General features: G+C 45.5%; 3 non-coding genes across 3 annotated transcripts; 2 read left to right on the forward strand and 1 right to left on the reverse strand.

The window, feature by feature from the left end:
* TRNAS-GCU (transfer RNA serine (anticodon GCU)) lies at window positions 1–82 on the forward strand. Its single transcript has one exon. It is a non-coding gene; the product is annotated as a tRNA-Ser (tRNA).
* Window positions 83–9,176: 9,094 nt separating this feature from the next.
* Window positions 9,177–9,250, reverse strand: TRNAN-GUU (transfer RNA asparagine (anticodon GUU)). Its single transcript has one exon. It is a non-coding gene; the product is annotated as a tRNA-Asn (tRNA).
* A 519-nt stretch (window positions 9,251–9,769) lies between these two features.
* TRNAI-UAU (transfer RNA isoleucine (anticodon UAU)) lies at window positions 9,770–9,864 on the forward strand. The gene is made up of 2 exons: window positions 9,770–9,807; window positions 9,829–9,864. It is a non-coding gene; the product is annotated as a tRNA-Ile (tRNA).
* Window positions 9,865–13,328: the final 3,464 nt, after the last annotated feature.

Below are 13,328 nucleotides of genomic sequence, written 5' to 3' on the forward strand. Positions count from 1 at the left end.
GACGAGGTGGCCGAGTGGTTAAGGCGATGGACTGCTAATCCATTGTGCTCTGCACGCGTGGGTTCGAATCCCATCCTCGTCGTATGCTTTTTCTTCTTTACTTATTTGAAAAAATAGGTACAGTGAATAACCCAAAGAAGGAACCTCCCGTCTCATTGTGAAGACAGCGAATCCTAGTTTTAAATTATATTTAAACATAGAATGTTCTTCAAACCGCGAGTCCCTAGTTCGTGTCTTATCCGACCAAGGTTGCATAATAAGTACGGTCTCTGACACCAAGGCCCTTGCGGACATATGTGGATGCCCTAGCTTCTTAAAATGAACCAAGTCCCAGTCTCTACTGATAGTACGCGTTTTCTCTTTTTGCTTCCCTATCACGCAGGAATGAAAGAGTCGGGTAGTGGTTTTTGGTGCAACTTTTTACTCTGTTTAGTTTTCTGCACAGTTTTGAATACCGGGCCGTTCCCATCAGTGCAACGAGGCTCAAACTCTGGGGAGCTGGGGGAGGGGCTGGTGGGGATAGGCTGTGAGGTGAATATCACATGTTGAGAGAGGGGCTAACTTCAAGGGGGCCTCAAACTTACTTGTGTGGGGGCATCTAACTTTTTAATACTTTCTAACAAGACTACTGTGGTGCAGCTTCAATGTTACACGCAGTTAACTCCCCTCTCTATGTCTACAACCAGACACTTAATGACTGCTGCGAGAATGAGCTGTTTGCTCACCCCCCACCCACTATGTTTTGGTGCTATTGAAACATGGAGCTGATGTAACATTAACCTTCCTATATTAATCTCCAACTCAAAACTGAAAATTCATTTTCTTGTCCCGCCCCTTCCTCCGTCATCCCACGTGCCCTCCCTTCCCAGTGTCTCCCTTCTATTAGGGCTAGTGTCCTTTTCCCTTCACAACATCTCCCCACCCCACTTATCATGGCGCTTCACTGATTTATATCTGTTCGATGAGTCTCGAGGGCCTCCGAACTGTTGGGTGTGGTCTCCCCGGGGACTCGCAAGTCTCTCCTTGATATGATATAATGATATGATATGATATGGCATTTATAACGTGCCTATACACAAGTGTTTCAAGGCGCGACGAGGCAAGGGAGGGGGAACAAGGGAGGACAGACAAGAATCCTACTAGACCAGGTGTCATTCAAATCGCGCAAGTGCAGGGAAAAGTGCCTTCCTCTCTCAGGTTCCTCCTCATCTGGTTTCTCCTGTAATTCGTCTGATCGCCTGACTTTTCCTTCTTACTCCTCGGCTGGCTCCCACTCCTCATCCTCTTTCTCTGTTGCGTGCAGCTTGCAGAAGAAGGAGACATTCCTGGTTATGGTTTGCCCATCTCTTGCAGCCCTCATCATGGACCCTATTGCTTCCACCACTTAAAAGGGTTCAGGGTAATATCTGGTGTCTATTTTCCTCTGTTGCTTCTGCCGTACCAGTACTAGTTCTCCCACTGGCATTGTGGACTCTTGCTCCTTTCCATTGGTTGGACCACCTCTTTGCCATTCTCTTTGGCTCTGCATCTCGCTCCCTGATTTTGGCATCCTGGTCTTCTGTGTAGTCTTTAAACTGTAGCAGCCTTGTTTGGGGCTTGTATCAAATCATTATTTCAGTTGCGGTCTTCCCTGTGGCCTTGTGTGGGGTGGTCCGGTAGATTCATAGCATTTGGTATAGGGCTTGTCGAAATGGCATCGGGATTATGCTTGCTTTCTGGCGGGTCTTCACGATGTTAGCCATAAATCGCTCTACTACTCTGTTCGCTTGTGGCCAGTGTGGGTTGATTTTCTGGTCGGTGAATCCCACATATGCTGCAAACTTCCTGAAGTCGTAACCTTGGAATAGGGGCATCTTCGTCTTGGGATTCCCAAATAGCGACAGCAGTTCCTGATGGTCCGTGACAAGGGTGAATTTGCGGGCAATGATAAAGTGGTGGACGTTCTCACATGCCCACACCGCTGCAAGGCTTTCCCTCTCAGCTTGAGAGTATGCCCTGTCCGTGGGTGACATGGCACGGCTGGCGTAGGCAACAATGCGCCATTCGGGACGATGTATGGATGCATTTTTGGCTAGAATGTCTCCCAAGCCTACCGGGCTGGCGTCCACCGTGATCTCCATTTCCCATGTGGGGTCGAAGTAGGCCAACCTGCGGCTGTTTGCTAGCTCTGTTTTGATGGCTTGGAACGCGCTCTCGCACTCGGTCGTCCTCATGAATGGTATGTCCTTCTTGTTTAGAGACTCAATGGATCGGCGAGTGTGGCATCGCTAGGGAGATAACTTACATAGTATCCTGCCATGCCCAGGAATGATCTCAGCTCAGAGACGCCCATGGGCGGATCCAGGGTCATGATGGCTTCTATCTTGTCCAGGTCTGACAACATCCCCACATCTGGGAAGATGTGACAGAAAAACATCAGGCTGGGCTTGTTGATCTCGCATTTATCCTCATTCAGGGTGAGTCCTGCTGACTGCAGAATCTGACATGCTTGTTGTAGTATTGAATCATGTTGGTCTTGGGTTTTACGAACACCAGGATATCGACACTGTAATTAAAAGCTTGGTATTACTGATGAGATCAGTCAGCGGATTGTTTCTTTGATTATTTCCGCAGCTTATAGCGAAAGAGTCCCTTGTGAGTCCCTTGTGAGACGGAAATGTCATGATTGGTCTCGAGTCCGGATGTATTACCATCTGGTGGTAACCTTGATTGAGGTCAAGTTTTGAGAAGCGTACCGCTTGATTCAAGTGAATGATCATATCCTCAATATTGAGGCCAGGATACCTTTCCCTCTGTATCGCCATGTTTGGTATGCGCATGTCCACACAGAGCCACAGTTGGCCATTTCCTTTTGGAACCACTACAAGCGGAGACACACATGGCATTGGCACACTGATCTTTCAATTATGTCATTGTCCAGTAGGAATTGGAGTTCTTTTGACACTTGTGCCTGCAGGTGGAACCACACTCGGCGTGAGTGTTGGGGTAATGGGGTCACTGTCAGGTCCACATGTAGAGTCTTTTAGCATTCTGACCCCCTTGAATAGTGCCGGTAATGAGGATCAAATGTGTCTCATTGCATCTACAATGACGAAGATAACAGAACTCTCTTAGATGCAGTTTCACAATTGGCCCAGATGCATGCGAGGATGGAGAACGAAGCACGTGGAAAAGGGAAGGACCAGAGCTGGCTAGTGTATCTGTGGTCATGGATGCTATCATGGCTGGCAGACAGACTGAAGGTGATAGTTGGAGCACTGGCACTAGGAGCAGTATCTGTGTGTGGGATCAAGATTTGTATTGGAAGGTGCAAGAAAACAGCTGAAGAAGCAATAGGGATGCAAATTCTGATGGATGTGAACATAGGAGGAGCAATGGGTGACAGACTAACGGAGAAGATAACATGTGACCTATTTCTGGCAGGAACAGAAGTAGACAATCCAGGTAACCCAAGGAAGTATGAAGTATGAAGGGAAGTAGGTTTGGTGCAAGCCTAAAGGAGGGTGCACCTAGATGTACTGGTCATTCGACGATCATGTGAACTATTATGGACATCTTGGGGGAATAACAAAGATATGGTGATTGATAGAAGTAGAAGTGTTTTATCGCGATGTAGTCGACAAGTGGGCCAGAGGGGTGACTGAAGAGGGAAGGTTGAAATCTGCCCCTGCTCCCCCACCAGCAAAACACTCGAAGAAGAAGAAGAACCGGCAACAATATGGCCATTCGTACGAGCTTGCACCAACCCCCACTGCTCCCCTGCTTGACAAATACGCAGAAAGGTACCAACTCTGTCAACCCGACAGCCCAGTACCAGCATCGACACTGCCTAGAGTGGATGAGGAGTCACCAGACGTCGTCAGAGACACTTCAATTGATAGCCTTGACTAAAGTGCCAAGAAGATGTGCTCAAAGTCGTTAGAGACACCACGACATACCGTTAGACATGAAGCACACGTCCCATCCGCACATCGGGACACAATCACGCATCCAAAATACACAAAGAAAACATGCGTGCAGTTCTATGAGTTAGAGGACAGAGACACATATATGCTGTCTTCACGTTTATTATTTTGTCATTAGCTTGCTGCAGCAACAGTGAAACCGCAAGGAGGCAAGAGATCCTGTATAGATTGCAGATACTTAGATACAACTAATCCAATGGAATTGTAGGGACACCTGAGGGATCTGACAGGACCATAAACCACTTACCTATGGACACTATGGAAATCATGAAACAGTAGAAGCCATGCCATGGCTTACGAAATTACAGTAGGCCACAACCTTCTCAGTAAAAGCTTACAGAGCTAAAATTCAGAACGAACAGGAGAAAGCAACTGAGTGGGATTGGGCCACCAGCAAGGCCATCAAAGCAAGCAACATTCCTTTCCCTGATCTAGAGTAACCCCAGCCAAAGACAATACGAATAATCCCCACAAACTCTGACTAATTCAGAGCAGCAGAGTGCAGAAACACGGCCTCTGGACACGTGACTGGCCAAGCTGAGGATGAACCGAAACTAGCAGCTGGGAAGCAGAAGGGTCTCACGGGCCAGACAATAGCTTGCAACAAAGTGATACAGCAAGAAGATTAGCATTGCATGATGAGAACGAGCACTCGCATAGTCCATGGTGGTCACACACAATAACAATGCAGACACAAAGTTGCTCTTATTACCTTGAACAGGTACACTTCGAGCTGAGCACCAACTTGGGTTCCAGGCCTGGGGGAAGCAGCTCTAACCAATCACAGCTCAGGACCCTTGGGGTGGGTAGGCATGGTCATAGACCAATCATCAGATCTGAATAGTGCAACATTGTAGACGTAGAAGTTTTCGGGGATGGTCCAGGCCTGACACCTGACATGGGAGAGCCAGTCAACTAAACAATATAGGGACTGCTATAGGGGAACTACCACTCAACACCCAATCCACTTGCTCAATAGGTTTGCTGGAGAAGGGTCCAGGTTGTGACGTAGGTGTGACATGGATTTGCCTAACAACTGGCCTGTGAGCCAGAGATCTTTGTGATGTACCAGGAGCTTTATCCTTGTACTGATCCATGTTAGTTTTTGGGCTGTAATAAACCGCAGTTTGAACCTGCTTTTTGTCTGGACCTTAGTTCCTTTTGGGAAGGGAAGGAGTTAGGCCGTCCATGAGTTCTGGGTTCACAAACTCCTAGCACCCCTCGACCTGCCTAAGAGTTGTAACCTAACAATCTTATACATTTTCAAATTGATGTTTTCAAATTTGTCAGAAAACTTAAATTGAAAAAATTCTTTGCAACACGAGTGAAGACATATGTACCGCCACCAAGACAAGAACCATTGATTAATCTAATTATGGAATATATGGAAAACATAAGCCTCTTGAAGTCTGTAGAATGAGAAAGTGACATCAGTGAGGAGGATCTATACACAGAGTTCGGGGCGAGTGCCAGCAACTTGCAATTACAAGAACTTAAGCCCAAATCTAAATTCACCCCGCAGTTGACAAACGAGAATTTTATTGACACATTTCACAATGCAGTTATGAATGAAGTCTATCAGCACTTAGACAAGAAAAACAAGATAAGAAACAAAATGAGGAACAACCTAAGCAGGAATGAACAACTAGTCCTGATTAATCTGGCCAGGGACAAGCGTCTAGTTAACAAGGAAGTAGACAAGGGTGGGAATGTTGTGCTAATGGACACACAGGGCTACATGAAGATGGCCAAGAAACACCTAGAAAATCTGTGATCCTATAATAAAAATAGCAAACATTCCTACCAAGATAATTATCCAAGAGTTACAAATGATGTTCCACAGATGGCATGCACTAACTAGGGCACCTCGCAGATGAGGACAAACTCTTAATGTGACCGAACCAGTGATGCCAACAATATACGTCTTGTAAAAGACACACAAACCATTCGAAATACTGCCAGAGGTTTGCCCTATTATGGGTGAGGTAGCTGGGCAACCGAAGGCTTGTCACAATACATTGATAATTCCATTAAAGTACATGTTGAGAGACTACCATCTTACATTAGGGACAGAACTCAAGTAGTCCAGTTCCTTTCAGAAGTACAATTGAACACAAACTAACTATCCAAGCCATAGATTAAACCTATCGAGACTCCTCTGCATCCCATTATAAACACTTTGAGATGTTGATAGCCTTTTTAAACTTCACACTTTGAACAATGTTTTTCTCTTTGATGACTCTTACTATGTACAAACTAAAGGTGTAGCTATAGCGGCTAGGTTTGCACCTTCATGCAACTTGTTCATGGCACAGTATGAACATACACATGCTCTGAACAACAGACACTATATTGGTAGCATTATCATCTCGAAACGCTACATCGATGATATCATCATTATTTGGCATGGTACCAAGCAGAGCTTTGAACACTATCTGAATGATAACACCTTTGGTATTGCACTGACAGGTCAATATAGTGACAGTAGTGTTGACTTTCCTGATTTACATATATACATAGTCCAGAACAAAATAGAGACCACAACATACCGGAAGCCCACAGAGGTCAACTGTACATTACATGCAGAAAGTTGCAATAGATGATCCACTGTGAACACATACTGGTAGGGGAGTACTACCGGGCTGCAAGCAGGCATTGCCACCAGAATCTGAATAAATCTTGGTCATGATAAATTGAGTTTTCTATGGTTGAATTCATTAGACAATTGAACTGTACTATTAGTGAATGATAACATTAAAATTAATTTTGAACTTACTTTGCTGACCCCAGAATGAATTGCCAACTCAATACAGATCAACCCACACCTTGTTTCTGTTTTCACCCCTTTAGCTTTCCCATTGCAAAGCACTCTGGTTATGACATGCATATAGGATATTGTTGGTAGGGAACCCAGGATTAGTTCATTAAGGTAGTCTTAGCCTTCACCAATCACTGTGGCCCACTTGCCTTGAATGGAGGGCTGGATGGAGCCCCTCTTTAAGCAGATCATCTGAATCCTTCACCAGAAGCAGAAAGAAGAACTCAACCTTGGACCCTGGCTAAAGGTACAGTCTGCCTACATCTTCTGTGAGTGAAGTAAGGCCAGGATATCCAAAAGGGAAGCATGATCACTCCCCTAAACATCCCCCAGGGATCAGAGAGAGATACACAACCCAGAGGACCCTGCACCCGCTCCAGGACCGGTGCCCTGCCAGCACACAGCAGGCCCTGCGGCAAGCTTCCTAGATAGGAAGTGCCGGAAGGTCTCTGACCCTACAACCAAGGCAGCTGCCTGCAATACACTCCACAGTTGTGGGCCGTCCAACTTAAAGGCCAACAGAAGTCCATTGAAGAAGCTGGGAGAAGTGCCTCGACGAGCATCTACCATCGGCTGCATTAAAGGACATTTTCGAGCCAGTCAAGTTCCACAATCTGAAACCGATGGCAACACTAACTTTTATCAAGCCACCCTCACTTAAAGACATCCAAGATGTCTCTACCAGTGCTGCAGAAACGCCAATCAGCAATGAGACAACGATTCCTGACCCTGAGCCGCTGTTTAGGCCAGCCTGCAGCCGCGCGACCAGCTTCACCCGCTGAACCACCTTGCCGCCTGATACCCGCAGCTGACTTCCATCTTGAACTCTGTCACAGAAGCCTGCAAAGCCTCCTGAAGCCAACTCCGCCCTGTTGAGCACCAAGAACACCTAGAGCACAAGGTGCATTGTGGTTCTGTCCCCCTGGTCCTTCAAAGAAGGCCCCTGGAGACATTTGAAGACCCTTTGCTCCCTTTGTGCTGAATCCAAAAAACCTTAAATTCGTGTGGTTTTTAATCATAGCAACTACCCTCCTGTCAGTATTCAGAGTGCATCCCTTTTCCTTCTTTGAATGAGTGTGTCTTCTGCATTCATTTACAGGGTGGGTTGTATTACATAGTGCTGTTGGAACTGTCTATTGGAATATAAATAAGGTAGATGTTTTTGATACAACCTTGACAATTTTATCAAAATATGGGTCACTGAAGCCAATGTTTTATCTTCTGCCATATATATAACAATGAGAGTTTTGATTAACTTCCTCTACATTTAGAATTGATGTTGTCCTTGCAGTTTTAAAACACCAGGAACGTATCTCCTCTAAGTAGGAGACACTTTAGTCTCGCCATTTGGGAATTGTAAAACAATTGTTCGACCAGCTTATGAGGTATTTTGAGTCAAGAAAATGTTTTCTTTAGTTTGTAGAACGTATTGGAGAGAAACGGCCACGTGTCTGCAATTCGGATGATATGTATTAGAGACTTCATCTCCAGAAGGAAATCATAATCTAATGAACATTTCTCAGGGACAACCTATGAGTATCGCTGGAGACATTATCCCCTGAACAATAGCCAGCATTTAGAGCCATCTGGACAGAAACATCTGTATTTAGGGAACGTCTAGCAGTACAAATGGCTGTTTAGGTAGAGGATCATTTGCACAACATATGTGGAGTTCCAACCAGAGAGACTGGACACAAATGTATGTTTGCTGATCACTGTGTATTAAATCACCTTGCACATTGAAAATAAAAGAAAAAGATAAAAGTGTGTCTGTGCAGTGGTTTCTCTTATTCAAGAACACTTTAAAGACGATTCTACTTTTGTAAATGTGTAAGTTATTTATGCATTGTTTATGTTTTTAAGTATTTTTTATTTTTGTACATATTTCTTTGTGGTTTGTATTGACTTAGAAGAAATCCTGATAAGCTGGGAGAGTTTTTTCTTAAAATATGATGCCCACTTTTGTAGCCTCGTGTGTATTCTTAAATATGCTACTGGTATTTTTGATTTCCTTGAAAGCATTCATAGACCATTCCACTAATCCCTGTGACCAGAATGAAATGTTTTCCCAATGCCATTCTGTATTGTCTTGTACAGGAGAATTCTAAATGTTTTACCTGACAGTTGCTTTCCATTGTTTGTCTTGCACGTAGTTTACTCACAAAATTGAGTGGATGGAAATATGTTTACATCTAAAAACATTAAACGACTACGGAAACGTAAATTGTTGGTCATTGGTCCAGATCATGCTTTGCTATACACTGCAGATTCGGATGGCCGTTCCTACTCTAAAATTTGTGGAAAGTAGTGAGGTGTCGGAAAAAGAAGTTATTCCGGATATTTAAAATTAAAATACGTTGTTTCTGTTTGCTATATGTGTAAAAAGTGCAATCCGTCCCTGGGTGGGCTTGAACCACCAACCTTTCGGTTAACAGCCGAACGCGCTAACCGATTGCGCCACAGAGACTGTTGTTTGCCATACGTTTGTGAAACGCACTACCGATCACCTCTCATACGTACAGGCCTGTCTACAATGTATGGATGGCAAACATCAAGAAAACATAAGTATTAAGACAATTACAATGGAAGTCACTCCATTTCTGGACTAGTCTCCCTAAGATTCGCTGACCACGCCCCTTTCTTTAAAGTGAACATTACATGTGGAATCCTTGAATTATGCAAACTATTTATGCCACAGAGCCTGTTGTTGTCTTTGTGATGGTGGGACGGAATGCTGATCAGCTCTTACATGTAGAGGTCGTTTACAATTTATGGATGGTATACATCAAGGACATGTAAATATAGTAAGTCAATTACAATGGAAGTCACTCCATTTCCCTAGGATTCGCTGACCACGCCCCTTTCTTTGAGGTGAAAATTAAATGATCATCATAAAGTCTCGGAATGAATAAAAGAACATTAGAGCACAAGTAGGTATATCCTATCGCAGAAATATGAGGAGCTAGAAAAACACCAACACCATCAAGCTCCAGTGGCGCAATCGGTTAGCGCGCGGTACTTATACAGCAGTACATGCGATGAGCAATGCCGAGGTTGTGAGTTCGAGCCTCACCTGGAGCAGGTGCTCTTTTGTATCATCAGCTTCATAAAAAAGACGCAAGAAAAAATATTCTGCTCTTCCCGTTGTCCCACAAACCCTGTTAGCAGTTTCTGTGCAGCAAATATGTTTTGCTTTTGTGGTAATCACAATGCCAGAATTCTCCCACTTCTAATTTACGAATGGGCATTTTAGTAGACAGTTTAATTTGACTTAATTTACCAACTACAGAAACTGGGCCCTGCAGTCTTGTAAGGACTATGGTGTTATTTTCTGAGTTGCTATATATAAGAATTATTTGCTCACCTTTTGTCACCTGTTGTCATTGTATACCCAGTTACTGCCAAACGCCGAGTAAAACATAGCAGGTATTACTATTATAAACGAAGTATTGCCATCATTTTCTCAGGTACTCACATCATTGCCAGTTTCTGCCATCATTTGCCTACTTACTCCTACAACCTCCACGTGTTTGCCATTATATGCCCTGGTACCTATACCATGTGCGTGATTTACAAATCAAATTAACAGGCAGGCTGATCATTTGGGAGACATTGCCATTGTATGCCAGGCATTACCGGCAGGCGCGGGTTGGGTAATCTCACTGTTTGCCAGGCAAGGCCATGATGTTCCTGGTGCAGGTATCATAAACCTGGTGTTGTCATCACATGCCATAGAACTGGCATAACTTATTTATTTTGTGTTTGTGTATTGCACTTCATGCATACAGAGTGGCTTCACATCGCCAGAGGGCGAAAAGAGGAAATTAAAGCAGCGTGCATTAAAAGCAGACAATTAAGCTTCATTCCAGATACCCCTTGAGTAGGCCAGATTTAAACTGCAAATTCAATAGAGGTAGATACGTGTACATTAAAGCAGGTGTAGCCAGACAAGAATGTTCATTGGAATAGTAAAATTATAAACGTGTTGCTGAATTCCACATTATCAGGCTCACACCAGAGATCCTGTGGCCAACTCCATGACAGAGGACGAACCCCTCCAGGACACACACATGACAGAGGAGGACCTCCATGACAGAGGATGACCTCCATGACAGGATGAACCCTTCCAGATCTCCTCCATGACAGAGGATGACCTCCATGACAGAGGATGACGCCCTCCAGGCCCACTCCATGACAGGGGATGACCTCCATGACAGAGCATGACCCCCTCCAGGACACCTTCATGACAGAGGATGAACCCCTCAGGACACATCCATGACAGAGGATGACCTCAATGACATAGGATGACCTTGATGACAGAGGATGACCCCTTCCAGACCTCCTCCATGACAGAGGATGACCTCCATGACAGAGGATGACGCCCTCCAGGCCTACTCCATGACAGGGGATGACCTCCATGACAGAGGATGACCCCCTCCGGGCCTCCTCCATGACAGAGGACGACCTCCATGACAGAGGACGAACCCCCTACAGAACACCTCCATAACAGAGGATGACCTCCATGACAGGGGATGACCTCCATGACAGAGCATGACCCCCTCCAGGACACCTCCATGACAGAGGATGAACCCCTCAGGACACATCCATGACAGAGGATGACCTCGATGACAGAGGATGCCCTTGATGACAGAGGATGACCTCCATGACAGAGGATGACCCCCTCCAGAACACCTCCATGACAGAGGATGACCCCCTCCAGACCTCCTCTATGACAGAGGATGACATCCATGACAGTGGATGACCTCCATGACAGAGGACGTACCTCTCCAGGACACCTCCATGACAGAGGATGACCTCGATGACAGAGGATGACCTTGATGACAGAGGATGACCTCCATGACAGAGGATGACCCCCTCCAGGCCACCTCCATGACAGAGGATTACCTCCATGACAGAAGATGACCCCCTCCAGGCCTCCTCCATGACAGAGGACGACCTCCATGACAGAGGACAAACCCCCTACAGGACACCTCCATAACAGAGGATTACCTCCATGGCAGGGGATGACCTCCATCTATGACAGAGGATGACATCCATGACTGAGGATGACCCCCTGCGGGCCACCTCCATGAAAGAGGATTACATCCATGACAGAGGACAAACCCCTCCAGGACACCTCCATAACAGAGGATGACTTCCATGACAGTGGACAAACCCCTCGAGGACACCTCCATGACAGAGGATGACCTCCATGACAGAGGCCCACATATGAAGTTGGTGGTCAGTGTCAGTGTGACTTAATAGTGTTTTGGGGGGAAAGAGCACAGCATGGTGAAGCACAATCAGTGGTGCTGGCTCTAGGAAGAAAGAAGATGACTGTATCTGAGCGAGAGTGGCCTGTGACACCTGCCAATGACCCACAGCCACAGCTCATAGCATCCATAGACGATAAGGAGTGTCATGTGATTGAGGGCCCACAACTTGAAGTGGTGGAGATTTTCCTACAGAAGAGCAAGAAGCAGGATCAAAAGAAATGTGAGCGCCTCCTGGCCATTTGGAAAGCGGAGGAAGAACTAATGATTCAGAATCTCAATGCAGAGAAAGGGCAAGACAATGCATTTCAGTGCCCGACAGAGAGAGCCTGGTGGCCCATGGCAAAAGAAGACTGGCAGGAACACATGGACATGTGTGTGGCTCAATGGAATTAAAAACAGAAAGAGGTTCCAAAGAAGTAGCAGTTCAAACAGATGGACGTGAAAGACACACAGAGGGAAGAATGGCTATCATTTGTTCTCCATGGACTGCTGAGAGAGTTTTCAGCGACCAGGTATTCACCATGCAAGATGCTACTTGGGAAAAATATGACAAGCACTGACATGTTGCTGCTGACACTGACTGCGGGTGCACCGAGGTACTGGGAGGTGCTGGAGGGGTACTATATACTGGAAAGTAAGGAAGAGATTGACTTTGACTTGGACAGTGCAAACAAACATGACAGACACATGAAGGGGGTGTTGCTGAATGTGAGAGTGACAGGGATGCTCAGAGCTAGAATGGGCGGGACATGTAGTTATGCCGGTTTTTACTGTTTTAGATGCACCCTAGATTCTGGCTGATGCTAATAGGTGTTTATGCAATACAGTACAGTGAATGGCTTTAAATTAGTAAAGATATAAATAAGATGTCTTAGTTTGATAATGTTTTTTTTATAAGGACTGGCCTAAACATCTAACAGCCATGAAAGCAGATGTCGCAGAAAACAGCAGCTACTGGGGAATGCCGCTGCAGGCAGGCCTCAGAGATGGGCATCCATAGCCCTTCCTCTTTAAGAACTACACAGTTTGGAAGCTGCTGGCTCAGGTCCCAAGGCAAGGTTGATAAGAAATTGCCTTGTAAAGACAATCTGAAGTTACAAAATATGTTTTCTCTCTCTCTGTTCTTTTGCATTGTACGTAAGTATGAGCCAGGCCTGGGAGGGGGGAGAGTCGATGCAGCCCTCCAGAGCCTGGTGTGTGTGTTAAGATTACAGCTCTTTTACACCCCCTTTTGGCTTTGCGTATTATTTGTGTCTGAGTGCCGAGTGC

Source organism: Ambystoma mexicanum, chromosome 1p (assembly GCF_040938575.1).
Source record: "Ambystoma mexicanum isolate Mex_15411 chromosome 1p, UKY_AmexF1_1, whole genome shotgun sequence".
NCBI classification, from domain to species: Eukaryota; Metazoa; Chordata; class Amphibia; order Caudata; family Ambystomatidae; genus Ambystoma; species Ambystoma mexicanum.